This window comes from Acipenser ruthenus, chromosome 6 (genome assembly GCF_902713425.1).
Source record: "Acipenser ruthenus chromosome 6, fAciRut3.2 maternal haplotype, whole genome shotgun sequence".
Classification (NCBI taxonomy): domain Eukaryota; kingdom Metazoa; phylum Chordata; class Actinopteri; order Acipenseriformes; family Acipenseridae; genus Acipenser; species Acipenser ruthenus.
In genome coordinates, this window is record NC_081194.1 from 62,289,343 (window position 1) to 62,311,617 (window position 22,275).

Consider the following 22,275-nt stretch of genomic DNA (forward strand, 5'->3'; position numbering starts at 1 on the left):
TATCATTTTTTTAAATTCTTTATTTTGTCTGAGAAATCTAAATACTTAATTTAATAACACTGGTACAAATCATAAAATAATAATAATAATTTGATATGTAGTGTACTGTATTCTAGTTTTGTTGGGAGTCATTGAATGCATAGCCTATAAAATGTGAACATAAATTAGAGTTTTATTTAAAACAAAGCTTGAAAGCTTGAGGTTGCATTGCAGATCATATGCCATCAATTGATTTAAGGAGAGAGTTCCTTTCTTTACATTCAAACAAATACAAAGTTAAAATAAACTTTTATGACATTGACCTTTTTTAAGTTGAAGTCAGTTCAAAGAAAAGCTTTAAAAAATGTTTGATTAGATTTTTTTTTAAATGATAACTGATACCAAATTCCTAATATCATGTTTGGGGGTTCATCAACCCAGAACATCCCTTTATAATGCAGAGCAGCATCTCCATGACAACCCTGACATCTGTTTCCAATAAAGTCTATTGATTCTTGAAATTAATTGTCAAGTAGTCCCTCACCCCTCCTCTCCCCAAGTAAATAAACAAGAAGGTAACCTATTTAATTATACCTTAAGCAAAAACAGAGCACTAATGTTGTCACTACAGGTGGGCCAAGGGGTGGAGATTAAAGTACTGTACCATTTTGTTTCGTAATTCATATACTAAACTATTTAAACATTTAAATGTCTTTTTTTAATCAAAGATTACTATTTTGGGTTCTTAACACACCACCCCGTCGACACAAGTGTCATGTTCCAATATTAGTCTGCAATATGCTGCGGCCCACAATATTAAGAAACAGAAAAAAGTCAGTAAACACATTTTTTCTATTTATATTTACTACTATTGGACCAATATTTGCAGTGTACATTAGGGCCTATAAAACGTATATACATATTTAGAGCTATGGGACACTACACCCTTTATAGGACCATACAGTATTTTGTTTTCTTTTAGTTATATAACAGTACTGCCGCTAGTGGACATCATTTTAAATGATTAAGGGGTTGTATTCATCAGCCTATACCTCACCACAGTTACATTTTTTTAAAGCATTCCCTGGTACTGTAAAATGCTAAAAAAAAAAAAAAAAGTGGTTTATCTGGGATTTTAACAGTTTTAGGGGTTAATTCGACCTACCTATACATGCCGGGATAATTTTACTGTACCAGGGAATCCACCTTTAATGCTTCAAACATGTACATGCTTTTTAGGTGTAATCTCAGCATAACCAACTACAGGAGGGTTCTTCCCTAGTGATGTACAATGATTTCATAATATCCGCCACCTTTAAAGAACTGCATTTCAGGTTTTTTGTACTCATACCACAAAACATACATACATTTTTTTAAAAAAAAACACCAAGTATAATCTTAAAAATGTATCATTTTATTGTGCAGTCTGATTTTCAATATACATACTGTATGACATATATTTGAAGTTATATACACAATATTGTAAAATATAATTCAGTAAAACAAAAGTCAGTTTAGAATATTTGTAATTATATTTTGAATAAAGCTTATAGTATTTTTAATTAAATATATGGAGTTTTCATTTTTGGGTTGAGGGTCATAGGAGCTGGTTTAGCTGCCGGTCAGAAAACTTTATTAAATCGTATCTTCACATAAAAAAAAGCAAAAAAACATACAGAAATCCCTGATACATGTAAGTAGATATGAGATATATACAGAATGAATGGCAGAGCATGGGCGCTTGAAGGATAATTATCATACGGGTTGTCGTTTTTAAAAAGTAAGCAAAACCTCAAGGGATAAGAGCTGCGCTAGAGGTGGCTTCCTGTACTTTCTCTTTGGAACCTGTCTCTCAGTGTTAGAGAACACCAGCAGCTTAAGACTACACCCCATATGCAGTACTGACTTTTATCTTCAAGGATGTTCTTTTCAGAGGATGCGTATTCCCAAAACAGCGCCATTCAAGAAATGTAACAAAGATGACAATTAAGATTACGACTGCCACAGACATACAGATACCGAGATTGCAGAGTAGGGATGGGCACATGCACAAACTCTGGCTGTTAAATATGCTGTTTACATATGAAGGCATTAGCCACACTGTTTGCATACTTGACTATGTTTCTAACAGTTTTTCACAAGGCCCACAAGGGATCCATCAGATAGGTCAAGTTAGGAATTAAGAAGCAGGTGTCTCCAGTCCATTCCAGGGGTGAGTAAATTTGTGAACTTTCTCGACCTTGTACTGAATTGTAATTGAATTAAGAAAATACTGCTTGATCGACCCACTCATATCACAGCAGGATCTCCATATCAGTGTTTTGTTGTCTTGTTGTTGTTGGGTCTAAGAAAAGAATACACTGTACAAATGATGTTTATTAAGTTACCGGGTAGTGCTTTGTTTTTCATCTCTATGTTGGCAGTTTACTTGGATGATTCTTTTAGACCAGTGGTTCTCAATCTTTTACAAGGTGGTACATTATAGATTAAGAAATATTACATTTTTAATATACCTTTCTTTTGCTCAAAAGCCATTGTTGTAGCAAATAGCATTTTGTGGCAACATATTAGCAATGACAACTATTTAAAAATAGAAACCAGAATGTTGTTGGGGAGGCAACAGCTGTAATCTCTGTCCTCTGTGAAACTGTATTAGTTTTTCCATTTACTTACTCAAAGTTGCCACAGTTGAGAGGGAAGCAGAAATTACATTTGCACAGCACACTGATTTACTGTAACAAATAAAATAGCACCAGAGGTTTACAAATGTAAATATATCATTATAGATCCTGTGGGCTAAATCTTTTTTTTTAATTCACAGTGTGGTGCATGCACCACCAGCTGACATGATCTGTAATACTGCAACTTTGATGTAGTAGCAAGGGAATTAAAGTCATTGCAATCTAATATTATGTGCTTGCATCTCCATTATTGTGCCGCTGTATAACTATACCATTTTAGTAACTTTTGGAATGTATCAATGTATTACAAGTGATTCATGTTGTGTTACCTGCAACTGGTTTATTATGTGTCCATGTACTAGAGTTATCTATTTATAACTTAATATAACAAAACACTCTGATACAACAGTGTGTGTGTGTGTGTCTCTAGGAATACCAATGTAATTCCACACCTGGTTAATGTCATTTCATTACTACCAATGAAATAATTTCAGTAAATATAGATCATAATCCATGCTTCAGCATAAAAAGTGTTCATGATTCACATACTGTAGCCAATGCAAACTGGCAGAGGGAACATGCTGAAATTCCACATATAAGCGAACAATGAACTTAGTGTTATGATAGGCTTATATTTTAATGAAGAGTTTTTGTTCCCACACATGCAGGGTATTGTGCCATCAGGTCATCCACAACTAACTTGAAAGCTGATTTAATTAAAACAAACTGAATGCATGTTTTCTAAACCAGGGTACCTATGGGTTAAACAATTCTGCAAAAATAGTTAACAACGGTTAACCCTACATTTGTGATGTACCTCATGATTGACCTATTCTTCACCATGATTTCAAGTTTACCACAGTAAACTTTCATACAGAGGTTTTGACTCCATTAACAGCAATGTCATAGTCATTTCAATCCAGTTACATTTCTGCTCACTACAGTAGGTAATTATTGTCTTCAGCAAACATGTAATGCCATTTTAATTGTTGTGTGTTTACTGCTTAGGCACAACTAACTACTTAAACAACTCAACATTGTTGAATGATAGTCCAGATATTGCCAATTCATATTATTATTATTTATTTCTTAGCAGACGCCCTTATCCAGGGCGACTTACAATTGTCACAAGATAACACATTATACATTATTTCACATTATACAAATATTACATTATTTTACATACAATTGCCCATTTATACAGTTGGGTTTTTTACTGGAGCAATCTAGGTAAAGTACCTTACTCAAGGGTACAACAGCAGTGTCCCCCACTGGGGATTGAACCCACAACCCTCCGGACAAGAGTCCAGAGCCCTAACCACTACTCCACAGTGCTGCCCGTAACCTGCTTTTTAAATGATTGATTATTCACAGTCACGTTATTGCTAGCCAACCAGTTTGCTCTGTTGCAGTACATTCATTTTGTCAACATACAATACAATTGTTGGTGATGTGTCAAACTTCTAAACTTGTTTAAAGGATAATGGTGTCTAATAACGATAGTTTGGTTCCATAAACTGGTCTTCTGTTAATGTTCTGTACTGTATATGATATTGATGATTTGTAGGGTTGTAAACCTGTTTGTTATATTTTGAAATGTTTATTACCTTGTGCCCTCCACTTACAACAAAATATGCTGAAAATAAATTGTTTTGTCTTTCTTTGATTAATATTAACACAATGCCAGAGTAATAATGACGCCTATTGTGAGAAGCCTCCATTAGGTACACAGTGATAGTCCTTTGTCCTTCACATTGCAAAGATAATATATACAACACTGATACTAATTATCAGAGTAGAGGTCAGGACACAACCCATGCCTTTGTTTAATTTTGAGAAAATCAAAGGCCTAAAGATAAAAAAAAAACATAAAAAGGGTATAAAATGAGTTGTACCCAGGATATTACACCAGATGTTGAGCACTGGGGTATATCTAACTCTGGTGGGATCCCCGCCACCCCACACATTGTTTATAACAATGACGTTGTGTGCCCTGATAGCAACTAAGAAGCAATGATGTCTTAAAGACAGGTAACCTTGTCAGATCCACTGACAGTGTGATGACTAGTCCAGTCAGCCTCTGCAGGGTCAAGCCTGCTCCACACATTCTTGCCTCTAATGAAGAAGCTGATTGAGTTATGGTGGCCTCCATGCTGTTGAAGGCTTTATCTCACCCTGCCTTCCTGCGGCAGCCAGGCTCTGCATTTCCCACCCACTGTCAGCCTTTCTGTCTGGTCCTCCTGTCCCTCAAAAGCCTTCCATCTCAATTCACATGCCCAATGGCAGCAATCAATATGTCTGTCTGTCAGTAAGGCTGTAATTAGGCCAATTTACAAGGTCACCTAATCCTGCCTCTTCAGGAAGAAAGAATGTCTTGCAGAAGGAGGAATCCAAGTGGGCCACCAGTTCTCTTGACTGTGGGAGGCCTGGACTCTACCTGGAATGAAGAGGTTTACAACACGGTCATTCAGAGTCAAAGGCTGGTATGTTCTTTATGTCCTTTATATTTTAGTTCAGAGTTTGTCTGTGTTTCCAGTGAATTACCACATACGTAACATGGTGTGCATATGTTTGTATATACAATATAGAATGCTTTATCTTGAGCCCACTCAAAGTCATCAATTATTAGAAATAGTTGCATGTACATAGCTGGTAGTGGGTCAGATTTGGTAAGCTTAAGCTCTAGTGCAAAGTTTGTACCACTTTCTAAAATATATCTTTTTTAAAAATGATCTTGCAATTTTAATAAAATATAACTGCAATGCATGTATAAGCCCTCACGTCAAAAATGATGCAAGCTTTGCACACAAGCTTTCATAGAGACTATTATTAATGTATTCCTCCTGAACAGATTAAGAGGATAGAGGGGGCTGGAGCTAGACAGCAGCCCACACAACCCCCTTACAAAGGTTAAGTGTTTATTGTGTTTTAAAAGCCATATTTAGAATGTTTTATGTGCTGTGTTTAATTGACTATTTTAACTGTAGTCATAGCCCCGTTCTTTAGTGCTATTTTTTTAAAGAAACTTTTAGAAGCACACGTAACTCCCCCCTTGACACAACTTCCAAAGACACAACAAGAAAGACTTACAATAACTTGGCACTCAGAATAGAATGTTATTTTTCTAGAATTTTTTTGTCATCGTACCATCACTGTACTATACTTTCTTAGATTTTGAAAATGCCTTGCGGGGGAGTCCAGTGCCAGTTTGGTACAATTAACAGTGTTCCATGGGTCAAAAAATATAATTCAAGGGACAAATTGAATACTCATCATCTTAACTGAGACAGAAGTACACTTCCTTGTCTCCTGTAATCCCGTTGCAAGTTTTGTATTAAGAAATGCTTATCACAGAACTTCAGAACAAATAACACAGGACAGATGAAACTCTGTATTAAAAGAACCAACCCAGAAAGGGCACAGAGCTACATCACTGCTTTCCCACGACTGTCAAAAGTACTCTTGGGAATTTCACAATACACTTTTGAATAATCTCAAAATAGTTTAAACTGTTTTTACTGTACATTTATACATATAAATTACAAATGCAATATAAAGTCAAGATATACACACCTCCAGACTGTCACTGATAAAACCACTGAAATGTCAGCAGCAAGATTAACTCCTTGCAGCTCAATCAATAAGGCCTTATCTTGCAATCCTTAAAATCATACCATTGAATCCCACTGTTGGAAAGTATTTTAATACCAAGATACAAGTTGATATTTTGTGTTTGTTATTGCTGTTTAATATTTCAAGGGAAGAAAATTAATGGATTGTTTTTACTTCAGTGTCTCTTCATATTTTTTAAGAATTTATTTTCAGTTAGTATTTTAATATTTTAAGTATTTTACTTTACTGTCTTGCTGTTTAGTCATTTTTAATTAAATATGCATAAGGTATTAAGTACCGGATTCAGGAAAATTTGGGGTTAATTTAAATATTTGTTAAGCTATATTTGACAATGTAAAGAATGTCAGTCTTGCTATTCGGATGAGGCTTGTTTTGAGCAAAAGTTCTACCTATGGAACCTATTTTCGTGTTAGTAGTAACATTGAAAATATTCACTTGTCAAAAGTTATTTTAAATGAAATTTTAATAAAGAGATTTCAGGGCATAATACTTGTGTTTTCTGATTTTATCAGTTGGTGGCTGATTTTAATAAATAGTACACATGTTATATCAATTAGAAAGTCGTGCACATTTTCTATAACCCTGTTTAAATATGACCCAGCTAAATCCATGTTTTTCTAACCTGTTAGTCTACAAACACTTATTTGGTACTCTGCCTTCCCGTCAAACAGGACCTCCTTGGATATGCAAATGTGTGTTTGTTCTGACTTTACTAAGCATGCATATAGTCTAATGAGGGAAAACATAATATACATTAGCGTTTGGCACACCCTGCTTACCTTCTGACAGTCCGTCTGTTTTAAAGTGCTGCAGACTTGACTAATGATAGAGGCATTGTTTGAATTTGGTTTGCACAGAAGGACATGGAGGCGGCAATGTTGTAGCATCACAACTTCCCATCTCAGACCGGGCACACACACACTATTATAGTCTATTAAGACTTGGGGAGTAAAAAGAATAGTGGAAATGTAAGAAAGGTGATTGAGCGCCGCCCCCTGGAGGCACCCGTCCTCGTTCGGCAAAGGAATAGCCTGGACTCGAACTCAAGACGTCCAGACTATAGGGCACATCCTGCACTCCACGTGGAGCGCCTTTACTGGAAGCGCCACTTGGAAGCCCCCTACGAACACCCGTTTTTAACGATCCCAACAGCAATAACCAATTGTTTCTATGCAAATTAGCCCTATTAGAACAATCACGTACAGGATCGACCCAGATACAACGATCTCAGTACTGACTGACACTGAATTTTCTCCAGTGTCAAGTGTGTTATTCTCTCAGTGAAAACACTGGTTGACTAATTCAAAGATAACGCTATTTCACAGATGACCTATTGTAGTATGAATCATGCATTAACGAATGCAATTGTTGCCTGTCAGACATCTTCACACAAACTGCTACCAGGCAACGGGCGTGAGGAGCAATCTATGCTGGATAGTTTTCTCAAGAGAAAGGACATGTAATTACTGCATTCAGGATGTAAGTGTACATTCTTTCCTTTTTCATTTCTTTACTGTTTTCTCTTAAACATACCACAGAGGGGAATTAGTGTTGGTGTAATTTATATGTGGAAACAGGTTTGTTTTGTGTGCTTTTTGGAGTTGTTATGTTTGATTAAATGATTGTTTACAGACAGGCGCTCGATTGAGACTTGCTGCCTGCCTGTCTGTCTTGTATGTCCTCTGTCCGTTACCATTGTTGGTAGCGTCACATGACCAGTTTGTTTACTTTCTGTTTTGTGTTTAATAAATCCTGATTGCCTGTGCCGGCGTTTAAACTCCAACTCCTCTGTCTTGCAATGCGGTTACCCACACGTGATACGAGTACCTCGTCACAATACCATTTAAATGTTGATCAATGTGAATGAATCTTCATAAAAGTACTATATATTGATGTTGAATTCAAATTTGCCGTTTTGCCATTACATTATTCTGATACAGAACAATGCCAAACCCTATTATAGTGAACACCCTGATATAACAAACATTTCTCCAGGTCCCAGGGGGGTTCGTTGTTTAAATATTTGTTTTGTCTGCTTTATTCACAATTATTTTTTGTTATTCCACAAGCTGTATAATTAACACAAGCATATGTAACAGGACCATATTCATACTTTCGAATGCTGACAATGATAGCCAAGGATTGTATTACATTTCATTGTTTTACAATATGTAGAACTGTGGAGATATCCCACTCTATAAAGTAAACTTAAAAAAGAAGCAAGCCTATATTCTCTTTAAATCTGGATATAATGGGTCCATATTCAGCACAAGCACAGCCAATCCTATGATTTTGGAGTCGAAAGGATTTGATTGTATGTTTCTAAGTATTGGCTAGAAGGGACCACAATATGCCACAAGCTTTGTTTACTGATCAAGCTTTGTTTACTGATCACAACTTCAATACGGAAAACATGGTCTTGAGACATGTGCTTCTGCTATTTAAAATATTATTTTATGGTAATATGGAAACTGCAGCACTCACTCGCAGGTACTGATTTTGTGCGGATTAAAATAAACACAGACGCACACTAAACCCCCACCATTGATTTCACTGGCGATGACAAAGATGTTAATTGCTTCCAGCCACTGTAACCAAATCTACCAGGAGGCACGGGTCACTGCAAAGTCTCCCATTGAGCACTTGGGCTTACCTTTGAAGCTGACTGGCTTGCACTGACTATGACTCTGGGTGTCTACTCTGGCTTGAACAAGTTAAGCACAATCTGCCATCAGGCCTGCATCACACAGAAACATGCACACATCTAACCAGACAAGGGGCTTGCTAATCCTGGAGATCATAATAAAGAAAGCCAGAGCCACAAATTGAAGACCCCCTTGTTATTATTTCACCCTCTGTGATGGTATTGGCTCACAGTCCCCCTCCAGATGTGTAAGCTAATGTTATTAATGATGTTGAAAGAAGTTCGGCTTGATGAGGCTGGCTGCCGCTTGTCGCTTTATGTTTTACAGCCCTTTTACTTTCTTAATTGAAAAAGAAGGACTCTGCACTAGTGGTTTACATCCCAAAGTTCATTCAGTATAAGAAACTTGAATGTTTTGGTTCAGTGAAATGGAGGCAATGTTTTAGCTCTGCGAATATTTCTTTACACAGAGTTGTGAGGGGTATGGAATGGAGCACCAATCCATGTTGTTGATGCTGAATCATTGGGATCCTTTAAGACCAGACTTTATCTACTAGGAACCAGGGGAGCATTGATGGCCTCCTCTTGTTCGTATAGTATTTTCTACTTATATTAAATGATCCTATCTAGCGCAGTGGTTTCCTGTGTTAATGCTTGCTTATACAGTCTGCTTCATGCTCCATGTGCATTTACTACAATTGCAATGTAAATATATACATATTTTTTGTATATAGGTAGAACTTTTACTGTGGTAATCACACTCTGTTCACACACCCTAATTAAGGGTTTTGTATGTTGTCAAACCGGAACCCTTCATCAGTTTTACTCCCAAAGTGGTATAATGATTGTTTCAAAATACATTAGTTTATATGTAGCTATCTAAACAAATAGTGGGGCTTTTGTTGGAATTAGTGCTAGTTGGCCTATCACTGTTGATCAATGAATACAGTACTTGGTGGCAGTAAGTGCAGAGGAAATGTTTCATACAAAATAATTTTCAAACTGGAAACAGACAACTGAAAAATGAAGCGTTCACCAAAAAAAAGAAAAAAAAACCAGGTCCACATGTTCAGTAACTGTGAATTTGTTTTGCACCCCCACATTTTGGACCCAAATTCCACCTATATATACCTACCTATGGACATGACTATTACAAGGACCTGTTTTTTTCAATATAGCATTAGGTATCTCATCAATATCTACATGCTTCCCTTGGGTCACGTCATCCGCCAACACAGCCTCCTGTTTCACGCCTATACTGATGACACCCAGCTCTACTTAAAACTCAACCCTGGAAGCCCCTCTGCCATGGTCCGGCTCTTGGCTTACATTCATCAAGGCCTGGATGTCTGCCAATTTTCTTCAGCTGAACACTAGCAAATCTGAACTCCTTCTAGTAGGAGCTAAAACTCAACTTAACAATCTAAATATAACTGCACTCAACCTCGGAAACTGTCTGTTGCTGCCTTTCCCCACAGTACGAAGCCTCGGTGTACTTCTTGACAGCAACCTCTCCTTTGATGCCCACATCTTCTCCGTGGTCAAATCTTCCTTCTACCATCTGTGAAACACCTCCAAAGTCCATCCCTACCTTTCCCTCCTGGATGCGGAGATACTTTGTCATGCATTTGTCTCCTCTTGACTCGACTACTGCAACTTTCTATATGGTGGTCTCACGGCACGCACCAGAAACCGACTGCAGCTAGTTTAGAATGTTGCTGCCAGGATCCTTACCAGATGTAAAAAACGTGATCATATCACCCCCGTCTTACCCAGCTGCACTGACTACCTGTAAAGTTCAGGATTATTTTCAAAACTCTCCTGCTCACCTACAATGCCCTTCATCACACAGGTCCCGAGTACCTCTTCAACCTGCTGGCCCGCTATGTCCCTGCCCACAAGCTGAGGTCCTCTGACTCCTGCTTGTTATCCCCAAGCAAAAGTGCACCACACTTGGAGAACACTTGTTTAGCTTAATGGCTCCGACTCTGGAACTCTCTCCCAGCTTTGGTGTGTGATGCTCCCACCATTGCTCGCTTTAAATCAACTCTCAAAACCCACCTGTTCTCTCTTGCTTTCCATGCTCTTTAAGCCTGATATCTGCTATTAGCTGCTGTGTTGCTGCTACTATTTCATGTATTATGATACTATAATATATTATGCATTTTCCACTGTATTTAATGTATTATGCATTTTTTTTTAAAATTTTTTTACTGTACAGCATTGTGACAGACATACAATGATTCTTGGTAGTAAATCTCCCTCCCAACCTGTGAGGGCTCTAAGCAGCGAGAAGAGAGATCCCTGGACGGGCTGGCCTGACAGTTCTTTCCCAGGGTTCAAGAGAAGTCGGCCATCTAGAAAGGGGGTGGAACTCCGTTGCATTAACGTATTGACCTGGAAGGGAAACGACGTGGCAGTCGCAGATTGGAGGGGCGGCTGCACTCGTTTACCAAGGGGTCATGTGTCATGGCATAAATGGGGACGGAGAGACGCAATCTGTTCTTTCGTTTGGTTTGTGTTTTGAAACCTGAAAGGACCGTGAGAGACCCTGTGAATTATACGTATCATGAGTGTTTTGTTTGTTTGTCTATAATTGTCTTGTTTGTGATTATTAGAAGGCTAACACGTTCTGGAGCTGTTGCCGAGGGTCAGCACAAAAACCGGAACAGCACTGCACTACTGTCACTAATAAACTTGTATCACCCATCACGAGCACTACTGGATGCACCCAGGACTGGTGACCGTGTTGGTATATTAAGGGACGGATATATTGTGTTTATTATTTGGGACTGCAACCCCGTTGTTATTTACTCCATGCAAATGTTGTGTATTGCCAGGGGATTATTGTTTGGTCACCAGACCTGGATATAAAAAAACAACAATAAAACCTTTTCCAAACTGGATTATAAACATCTCTGTCTGCTACTGGCAAAGTGGTAATTAGTAGCAGGTGTCTAGCAGGTGTGGTGCGGATGCAGTAATCCCAAGAACAAACAGACAACAAAGTACGGGTGAAATGGTTAATTTAATGATTATTAATCCAATGGTCTATTGACCAGCCAGCAAATAATAATGAACTGGCAATACACAACAATGTGTATTGCACAGTAATCAAAAGGGTTGCAGTCCCGTAAATAATAAGCACAGTACTAACACGCACAATTAGACACACACACGATCACAAGTCCAAAGTGAGTGCTCTCAGTGCTTGTGGTGAAGTACAATATAATACGTGAACAAGTGCACCTGCTACCTCGTTTACCTTCCGGGTCAATACGTTCCTGCACCCGTCCAAAGCCTTTCCCTTTCGCTACTTAGCGCCCTCACAGGTCAGGAGGGAGATTTACAACCAGAACTCATTTCTGTCACATATCCACTGCTCAGAATGGAGCCGAAGGAACACTCGGCTGAATCTATCTTTCCCTTTACTACCCCCTCCCAGGAAAAATAATCTGCATTTTGATGGTCTTTCCCTGCATGGTGAACCATATGGTACATGAAGGGCTGCAACGCCAGATACCACAAGTTATCCGGGCATTGCTGTCCTTCATTGTGCTTAACCACTTGAGTGGGGGGTGGTCTGTGACAAGATCAAATGTGTGTCCCAGCAGGCAGTATCGTAAAGAGTGAGTAGCCCATTTAATGGCCAAACACTCCTTTTCGACTACGGAGTAGTTGCGTTCCAAAGGTAGCATTTTTTTTACTGATGTACAGTATCGGGTGTTCTACTCCATCTACCTTTTGAGACAAGACAGCACCCAAACTCACATCCGAAGCGTCGGTGTGGAAGATGAATCTTTTGGTGAAGTCTACACTTAATAGTATCAAACGCCTCCTGACACTCAGCTGACCACTTAATTAAATTTGGAGCACTCTTTTTGGTGAGGTCAAATAAAGGGTATAAAACGGCAGTAATAACCGGCTAATCCCAGTAGTGACTTCACCTGAATCTTGGTTTTGGGGATCGCTGCATCAACCAAAGCCTGGATGTTAGTGACTACAGGTTTCACCCTTCCATTCCCCATTAAAAATCCCAAATATTGAGTCTCTGTCTTGGCAAACGCACATTTTCTCAAGTTAGCTGTCAGCCGGGCTACCCTTACAGACTGAAGGACGGCTGCAATCCTAGCCAAATGCTCTCACCAGGTGGAGCTGTAAATGACCACATCATCAATATACACTGCTGCATATTCATGATGTGGGCATAAAACCTGGTCCATCAGTCTCTCAAAGGCAGTGGGCGCACCATGTAGCCCAATCGGCATGGTATTAAAGTGAAACAGCCCCTCTGGTGTTGAAAATGCAGTTTTCTCTCTAGAACTGCGGGTTAAAGGGATATGCCAGTATCCCTTCATCAGGTCCAAAGTGGAGATAAATCTCGCCTTACCCAATCTGTCTAAAAGTTTGTCGACCCAAGGCATAGGGTACGCATCGAACTTGGCAATAGCATTTACCTTCCTGAAATCCACGCAGAAGCGGTTGGTGCCATCTTTCTTAGCCACTATGACAATAGGACTGCACCACTCGCTCCTGGAAGGTTCAATCACCCCAAGTTCGAGCATGTCCCATACCTCTTTGCAAATGCCACTTCGTCGACTTTCTGGGATCCGGTAAGGTCTCTCCCGCATGTTGACACCTGGTGGAGAGATAATGTCATATTCAACCAAATTAGTTCTGCCGGGCAAGTCAGAAAAAAACATTGCTGATTGCTAGGAGTCTCTGGACAGGGGCCTAAATCATCCTCAGTGTTGCCTGGGGCTATAAACAAGACCTCCCTTGCCTGCCAGGGCTTTAATAAATTTACATGATAAATTTCACGTTCATTACGACGATCGGGTTGTCTAATTTCATAATTCACCTTTCCTATAGCCCGAATCACTTCATGTGGCCCCCGCCATTTAGAACATAACTTAGATTCTGATGAGGGAAGTAGCAGCATTACTTTGTCTCCTGGTCTGAAGGTTCGAATTAGTGCATTTTTGTTGCAATGCTGCTGTTGTCGGTGCTGAGCCGATCTGAGGTTGTCCTGGGCCAAACGACTGACCAAATCTAGGCGATCTCTTAGTAGAGCACATGCTTCACTACATTTTTGGATGAGCCTTTGTGCTCTTCCCACCCCTCTCTCAACAGATCGAGAATGCCGCAAGGCTGTCGGCCGTACAAGAGCTTGAAGGAGGAGAACCCTGTAGAACTCTGTGGCACCTCTTTCACTGCAAAAAGGAGGTAGGGAAGGAGCGATGCCCAGTGTTTTTGCTCTTACGTTACAAACCGTCTCAGCATCGAATTCAAGGTCTGATTAAAACGTTCCACAAAACCGTCCGTCTGTGGATGATAAACAGACGTCCTGATGGGACGTATTTTTAATATTTTATATACCTGCTGTAACGTGTTAGACAGAAAATTGGTTCCATGATCAGTCAACCTCTCTCCATAATCTGTACTAACTCGGTGGCTATTGCAGCGGCACTAGTGGACCTCAATGGAACCGCCTCTGGATATCGCGTTGCATAATCTACAGCTACTAATATATGCGTATACCCAGAGTCAGAAGGTAGAAAAGGGCCCACTATGTCCATTGCAATGCGTTCAAAAGGAGTGGAAATAATCGGCAGTGGAACCAAAGGGGCGGGGCGCACTTGACCCGGCACTACTCGCTGGCAGTCTGGGCATGTGGCTACATATTTCGACACATCAGTATGAAGACGGCTACGTGATTGGCTTGAAGGTGTTTACCAAACAGGAAAGAAAAGTTTAAACATTCGGATGCAGGCTGCAAGTACTTTTGGAAGGTGTTACCTTTGAGTTGACTGTGTCTTTGCTGACCCAGCAACATAACCTTCAAGGAATCCATCAACAGAAATGTGTGTGCCAATGCCCTCACTTAACACCTACATTTCCCAACACGGTGAGCATTAATTACAGGCAGGTACATGGCCAAGCTTAAAGCTCCTAGACATGTCGAAAACAAGACCTGGGCTTCAAAATAAAAGGATATCCCTTTAGGGCCTACTTTTGAGGAGCAGGCAAAAATGGGGATGCATAACCAATTCAGACATACGCAAACACGTTCTTTTTGATCTGATGTTCCTACTGTGCTTCAGACACTTGACGGTTTTAAGCAACTAACTACTCCTGCTGCAGGAAAAGCGGGTTTTGGAACCTTGTTTTAGTCTGATATTCATGCATCTGCCTTTCTTTCACAAGAGTTTTTCAAAAGAAAAGGGAGCAACGGTTATTATAAAAAACGTAGACATGTGAATGCTGATGTAAAGATGTCTGTAGCCAAGAGTAGGATAGCTTTACAATTCTTCAATGACTGAGAAGTCCAATATGGGCAAGCTGCACAATCATCTCGCTGAACCCAAAACAAAGCTTTATTAGCAGCCAGAGAGAGTAAGAGCAGGTATAGAGTCCTGTATAGCTCAACAGTCTAGACTACATGGAACAGGTGGTAACAGAGTATATGTACAGGCAAGAGAATTCCCACAAAGAGAGAGAGTGTGAGAGAGAGAGAGACCCTGCCAGCTGGGAGTTACCTACATCGGGAAGGACATTAACTTTCTCAGTGGGCAGAACAATAACTCACCCCCCGGAACAGAATGGGGAAGACCATATACAGGGTGATTAAAAAGTAAGTTTACCACATCAGATATGGTGCGATGATGTGGTAAACTTACTTTCTAATCATGCTGTATACACCCCCCTCCCCACCCCATACCTGTATGAGGAAGCTGTGAACTTCACTGTCTATAGGAGAGGGTCTTAATTGCTGTGCAAAATGGTAAGACAGTTTTTATGGGTAGTTAATTGTATCTCGTTATCTCATCCCATACACAGGGTGCCTAACACCACTCCCAATTATACATTTCACTGTATCTTTCCAACCCTTCTGTATTCCAGCAGGCAAGCATTTGGAAAATGTTGTGGTGGCCTCATCTAAACTGATGTACCCTCAATGCTTCTATATGCACATCAAAGGCTATTCACAAGTTCACGGTTTTTGTTTGGTAATCACACAATATTCCTATCTAGGTGTACTCTACTATTGTGTCTTGATTCTGATACAGACAGCCAGCAGAGTAATCCAGGTTGCGCTTAACCCTTAACCTTAATGAAATTGTCCTTGCTGTACTGTATGTGCAGCATGTCTTGCTTTTGCCTCTATACTGTAAACATCCTTTATTCTTTGTGCGGGTCTGTGGCAATGTGAAAGCCTGGCCGATGCACGTGTGTATGTTGGTGTGAAGAATATTGGGTTGGCAGGTATTCACAGGTGGTAATTAGAGCGGATTAGGATTGATGTTGGTGATAGGTAAGGCTACGATTTTGAGGGTCACGGAAATCGTGAATTTGAACAGAAGTCTGTGAAATCTTGGAAATGGATGTAAAAACACATTTGGTTAGGCACTACCTTTATTTCCTTTAAAAATGCATTTTGTCATGCACTGAAAATACAAATCTGCGATTATCTGTAAGTTGTTTGGTTGTGTATGCACTCAGCATTTACGTATAAATATGTAGGTCAGTGAATGAGATTTGTATTTTGTAGCTCAGCGAGCATGTAAATGAACACAGATCGTATGTTCCTGTAAACTCTCTGTTGTGATCTTTACATACATAGAGCGCTCGTTGATTTATTTTTTTAAACAAAAAAGTGGGCTTGCATCTTCAAAAAATATTATTTTACACTTACATTTTATTTCTTGAAACTTTTTTTCATACAATGTAGTCTACCCAAGGAATCTGCTGAAAATAAACTAACTTTCTCTAAAACTAAACATTGCTAAATAAAATGTTCAACTGCAGTCTGAAGTATTTTTTTTCGATTTCCTGCAAACTAAATAAAACGAGAGGTTTATTTGTTTTCTAGTCTTTTTTTCTGATATTTGTGATGCCCCGCTTCTTGGACACAGTGCCTGCCTGTGTGATTTCGCTTTTCAACTCTTTTTTTGTTTGTTTTTATTTTTAAACAGGCTCTGTAGGCTACTCAGAAACTCGTTCTTATTATTGAAATATATATATATATATATATATATATATATATATATATATATACACAGTCACCTCCAAAATTATTGGCACCCTTGATAAAGATGAGCAAAAAAGACTGTATAAAATAAATAATACCAGTACTGAGCTAAATTGTAACTTTCCAACATGTGGAATATATTTGACTTTATTAATGATTCAATGGAATCAACCAAAATTACACATTTCTCAAATTATACATTTATTTCCAAAAAAAAAAATGAAGTGTCACAATTATTGGCACCCTTGTTTTCAGTACTTTGTGCACCCTCCCCTTGCAAGGATAACGGCACTGAGTCTTTTTCTATAATGTTTAATGAGTTTGGAGAACACATTGGGAGGGATCTTAGACCATTTCTCCATACAGAATCTTTCCAGATCCTTGATATCCTTCGGTCTGCGCTTATGGACTGCCATAACTTTTCAATTGAAACCACAGGTTTTCAATGGGGTTCAAGTCCGGAGACTGGGGATGGCCATTGCAAAATGTTGATTTTGTGGTCAATTAACCATTTCTTTGTGGATTTTGATGTGTGCTTGGGGTCATTGTCTTGCTGGAAGATCCCCTTGTGGCCAAGTTTCAACCTCCTGGCAGAGGCAACCAGGGTTTTGGCTAAAATGTCCTGGTACTGGGTAGAGTTCATGATGCCGTTGACCTTAACAAGGGCCCCAATACCAGTGGAAGCAAAACAGCCCCATAACATCAAAGATCCTCCACCATATTTTACAGTAGGTATGAGGTTCTTTTCTGCACACGCATTCTTCTTTTGACACCAAACCCACCGCTGGTGTGCGTGGCCAAAGAGCTCTATTTTCGTCTCATCTGACCATAGCACCCGGTTCCAATCGAAGTGCGAATGCCGTTTAGCAAACTCCAGGCGCTTACTTTTGTTGGTTGCTCTCAATAAAGGCTTTTTTCTGGCAACCCTTCCAAATAACCTATTGGCATGGAGGTGGCGTCTAATTGTAGATTTGGAGACTTGGTGACCCCAAGATATATATATATATATATATATATATGTGTAACTTTATGCCGGACGCACACAGAGAAATAGGAACACAGTTTATTTCAGACACCGTCTGTTTCGCTATGCGAAATACGTTACATTATCTGGTGACCTTTCCGTGAATTCTTGTTTTTTACATTTCGCCCGTGAAATTTACTAAAACTCACTGTGCCAAAATCGTAGCCTTAGTGATAGGGATGGAGGGTATTAGGTTTAGTGGTAGAGGGTAGATTTAAAGGTTAGGAGGCTAGTAGGTACCTACTGGCCCATTCCTATGGGATGATTTTGTTTGATAACGTCCCATTCAATTGACTGATTCTAATCAGATCACACAGCAGCCGCAAGTAGCAATTTTCATCGCATATCCTATTAGAACGGCGCTCATACTATTAGCCAAAACTACTAGTCAAATCCTCTTGATGCACATACAGACTCAGAATTTATATCAAAGTACAGATTGCCAATCTTAGGGTGGTCAAACATATTTTAGATTTTAACAGAAACAAATCTAAATTGATTTTTTATTAATCAGTTTTAAATGTCTGAGTTAGATGTTGTCATTCAATACCCTGGGAGTACAAACAGCTGTTTCATTTGGACATATTGTTATATTTGCTGATCGCTTTGCCAGTGGAGATATTGGTGATGAGCAGGGATCCTAGGAATCTGTTTGCCTTTTACTTTAATTGCGGAGTAACGCAGATTTTTTATTTATTTAGACAATGTTTTCCTCCTCATTTGAGGTATTTTTCATCTCCCTTCTTTTCCCTTATTTTAATTTTGTTCTACTTACTAGATCTCTCCATTTTTTTCTTATTTCAGCTACCATTCTCTGCCCCACTCTTAAAGCATTTACTTCATCCGTGATTATGTGCCACTTTTTTTTTCTTGCTTTCTTTAGTTAAACTTCCAGACAACATGCCAAATATAACAGATTTGTGTTGGCCAAGCATTTCTATAATTGTATCAATTTCTTCTTTGAAAAAAACTGTTTCCCTGCTGTTGTGTAATTACCTAATCGGTCACTGAGCTTTAAAGTGAATTACTGAGTTACTGATTTTTTTTTTACTGCAGATCACAAAACAGTGATCGCAAGCGACGGCACTTGCGAAGTGCTTTATCAAACACACACAGTGATGACCTCTGCATCCTCACAACCTCGTCGCAATCACAGGACTTTTATGAAGCGGGCCCCTGAACAGCAAATCCAATAATGTTAACACTGCAGATAGCAATGTCAAATCACTTTTATGTTCAGAAAAGTATTCAACTAGTGTTGGGGAGTTGGAGCCACAGCCATATTGCAGCCACATTGTACTCAGAAACAGTCAATAATATCATGAACCTTTAATTTCTAAACACCAATGCAATTTTTGTAATATTTACATCTAGGTCAACACAGTTCAATAGAACTTTCCAATATGAAAAGTTAGTGCAAGATGAGCATAATAAATCCACCTGGTTTTAGGGATCCAGGTTGTAAATATTGTTTATGGTAAACCTGCTACTATAAAAAAAATACCAAATCAGGCTGTCATCCATCAAGTTCCGGACATTTAATCAAGTCTACAAATTCATCATTGAGGTTCATTTTTGCCTGCTATAAAATGCTTCATTGCCATTGGAAAATATTGTGAAAAAATACAGCAATTGGCAAAATTAGAAAGATGGTAAAAATGTAAAAGTTTTCTGAGCTGAGAGTCCTTAAGGTTGAGGTCACTCAGCATGAAACGGAGTCATTTGGAAAAGCTTCAGCCAACATCAGTTTTGCTAGTATTCTTAGGAAATTATATGTACTGGCCTGCCCTTTTCAGCATGACACCCAGAAATGTCCCTAGCACTCTGGAAAAGGTGGACTGGGCTCTCCCGCCAGCCATTCCAACTGTGGTCTGAAAGGAACCAGAGGCTAAGTAGTGCATAGAACACATGTGCAGGGATTGCGTTCCCTAGATAGATGCTGAGGTCTAGCTCATCTCTCAATTCAGCCAATAGGTCTAGGATGACCTGCCGAGTGAGATGATAACGCTTTACCACTGCATCCTCCAGCATCCCAAACAAAGTGACCCTGGGATTGAATATGCTGGGTCTCCACCGAACATGTTCATGCCTCTTCTCAACAAGAGCCAAGATTCGCCACACTTTCAATATAATTTGAATGGATTAATGATGGCAAAGTGCAAATTTGATAGCGGGTACAGAAAGCCAGATGAACACCATTCTTTACCTATGCTGCATTTTTAGCGGCCACTAAAATCAGACTTTATGGGGGTTTTGCACCCACAAATCACTTTGCGCATATCTTTACATTTACCCAAAGAGTCTATCACATTTCTTAACGATCGTGTTATTAGGCTAAATTACTTTGTAGTAGTCTAAAATACATTTTAGACAAACGTTTTAATGCATTGACAATATATTTTAGTTACTATTAGAAGAGAAATGACATTTGCTGGGATTATAGTATACCACGGTTTAGATAATGGTTTTGGGATATTGTGTTAATGCTAACAACCAATTGTCCCTTAGGATTTAAAAAAAAAAAAAAATAGCTGAAAGCTGTAAAACCAGCATCCACAGAGATCACATATTATGGCCTGCATTATATTACAAAGATTGCTTGTGATAAATGTTAGTGATGGTGATACATATCAACTTGCCACCATTTAACCTCAATTGCAATTCGACTGCTGAAGATAAGAACATCTATCTAAGTGTTGTGGTATAGCCCCTTGCATGCTCGATCTTTGTAACTCAGAAGCCTTTTCTTATATTGTTATTCTTTTCATGATGTATACATTCTGCAATTGGTTCCCATATGGGTATGCTCATATTACCACAGGCTACATATTTTTTCACCAATGTTTTCCACTGCTTCACTTAGTATTAATTCCAGTTCTCTCTTTTCCATAAAAATAATGTATATATCTTCTGTATTGCAGTGGTGCTATTTTAAAGCAACCCCACAACAATATATATGTTTTGCAATGTTATTATAATCGTATCATTGCAATAGATTTTAAAACATTATGCAAATTCTACAATTCATTTTTATGAACAACACATCCTGGTGTGCTGAGACCTGCACATGTGGAAGGATATATTGGGCTCATTCTGGTAATCCACCATTCTTTTATTTTTTAATATCATTCCACATTTTTAAAGTGAAGTTTTAAGCAAATACTGGGCCTCATTCACTAAATCTTCTTAAAAGTAGCATTAAGACGTGTGTTAACACCATCCTCTATCCTGCGCACAGAACAAGTGGAGGGACCGCCAGGGCTGATAGACACAGACAGCGGTCCTGAGGAAACACAGCAAATTTCAGGTACAGAAACATGTGTGTACATTTTTTTTTATTAATTTAAGGTTGTTTGTATTAAATAAAATAGCATACCCCCCAATGTATACGTGTTCCGGTAATTCAACATATGTGCTTAATACATATAATATGAAATACATGTGTAAAGGTATATTCCTTATAGTCAACAAATACATTATAATCTAGTTATAAAATGAATATATATATATATACACACACACACACACACACACACACACACACACACACACACACACACACACACACACACACACACACAGATAATACATTGGCATGGCTCATGACAATTGCAATGCCTTGTAAATCATTTTATTGTCCAGATTCTAGATACAGTAATGTTGCAAATGAATGAGAATTTTCTTGCATACCATTTCTGTTTTTAAATTCGATTAGTGAAAACACAAATCTGATTCTTTAAGTCATGAACAAATCACAGTGTTTTCAACAGGGCAGTGATTTTAGCAGATGCTGGTCAAAAGTCAAGTAAATTAAACAAGGTTAGCATATATGTGGTGAAATTCAAACAAATAATTGGTGGGCTCATTTGTACATTCAATGTCTGGCTCCCAACCCAGTAAAGAGTTTAGCAATCTTTGAAGTCTGGCATCTGGAATTATTTTAAAACAATCAGTATATATTTTAAATACAAATTGTATTGATTGAATTTTCAACATTGCCCTGTCATTGTTTCTAAGTTGTCTTTGCTCTTCATTTAAATGTATTACAATTTGTACTTTTTATTTATTAGTGCTCTAACTTTAAAACATTAAACAATACTTTTATCTAATGATATGTGGAAGGTTTTAAACTGTCAAAAGTACAATCTGTTGGTCTGTCAAACATGTGGAGCGTTGTATAGTGGATGAGTAAAAAAACGCATGCACAATTTTCAATGCAGCATACTGTATCATTAGCACAAGATGAGCATTTGAGTTGGAAATTTCCATTAAGCCATTAAGA

At 38.7% G+C, this 22,275-nt stretch overlaps 1 long non-coding RNA gene across 1 annotated transcript; it reads left to right on the plus strand.

The window, feature by feature from the left end:
• Nucleotides 1-2,045: 2,045 nt before the first annotated feature.
• On the plus strand, nucleotides 2,046-21,320 carry LOC131737387 (uncharacterized). The gene is made up of 3 exons (XR_009329002.1): nucleotides 2,046-2,191; nucleotides 5,021-5,143; nucleotides 21,232-21,320. It is a non-coding gene; the product is annotated as an uncharacterized LOC131737387 (long non-coding RNA).
• The last annotated feature ends 955 nt before the right edge of the window (nucleotides 21,321-22,275 follow it).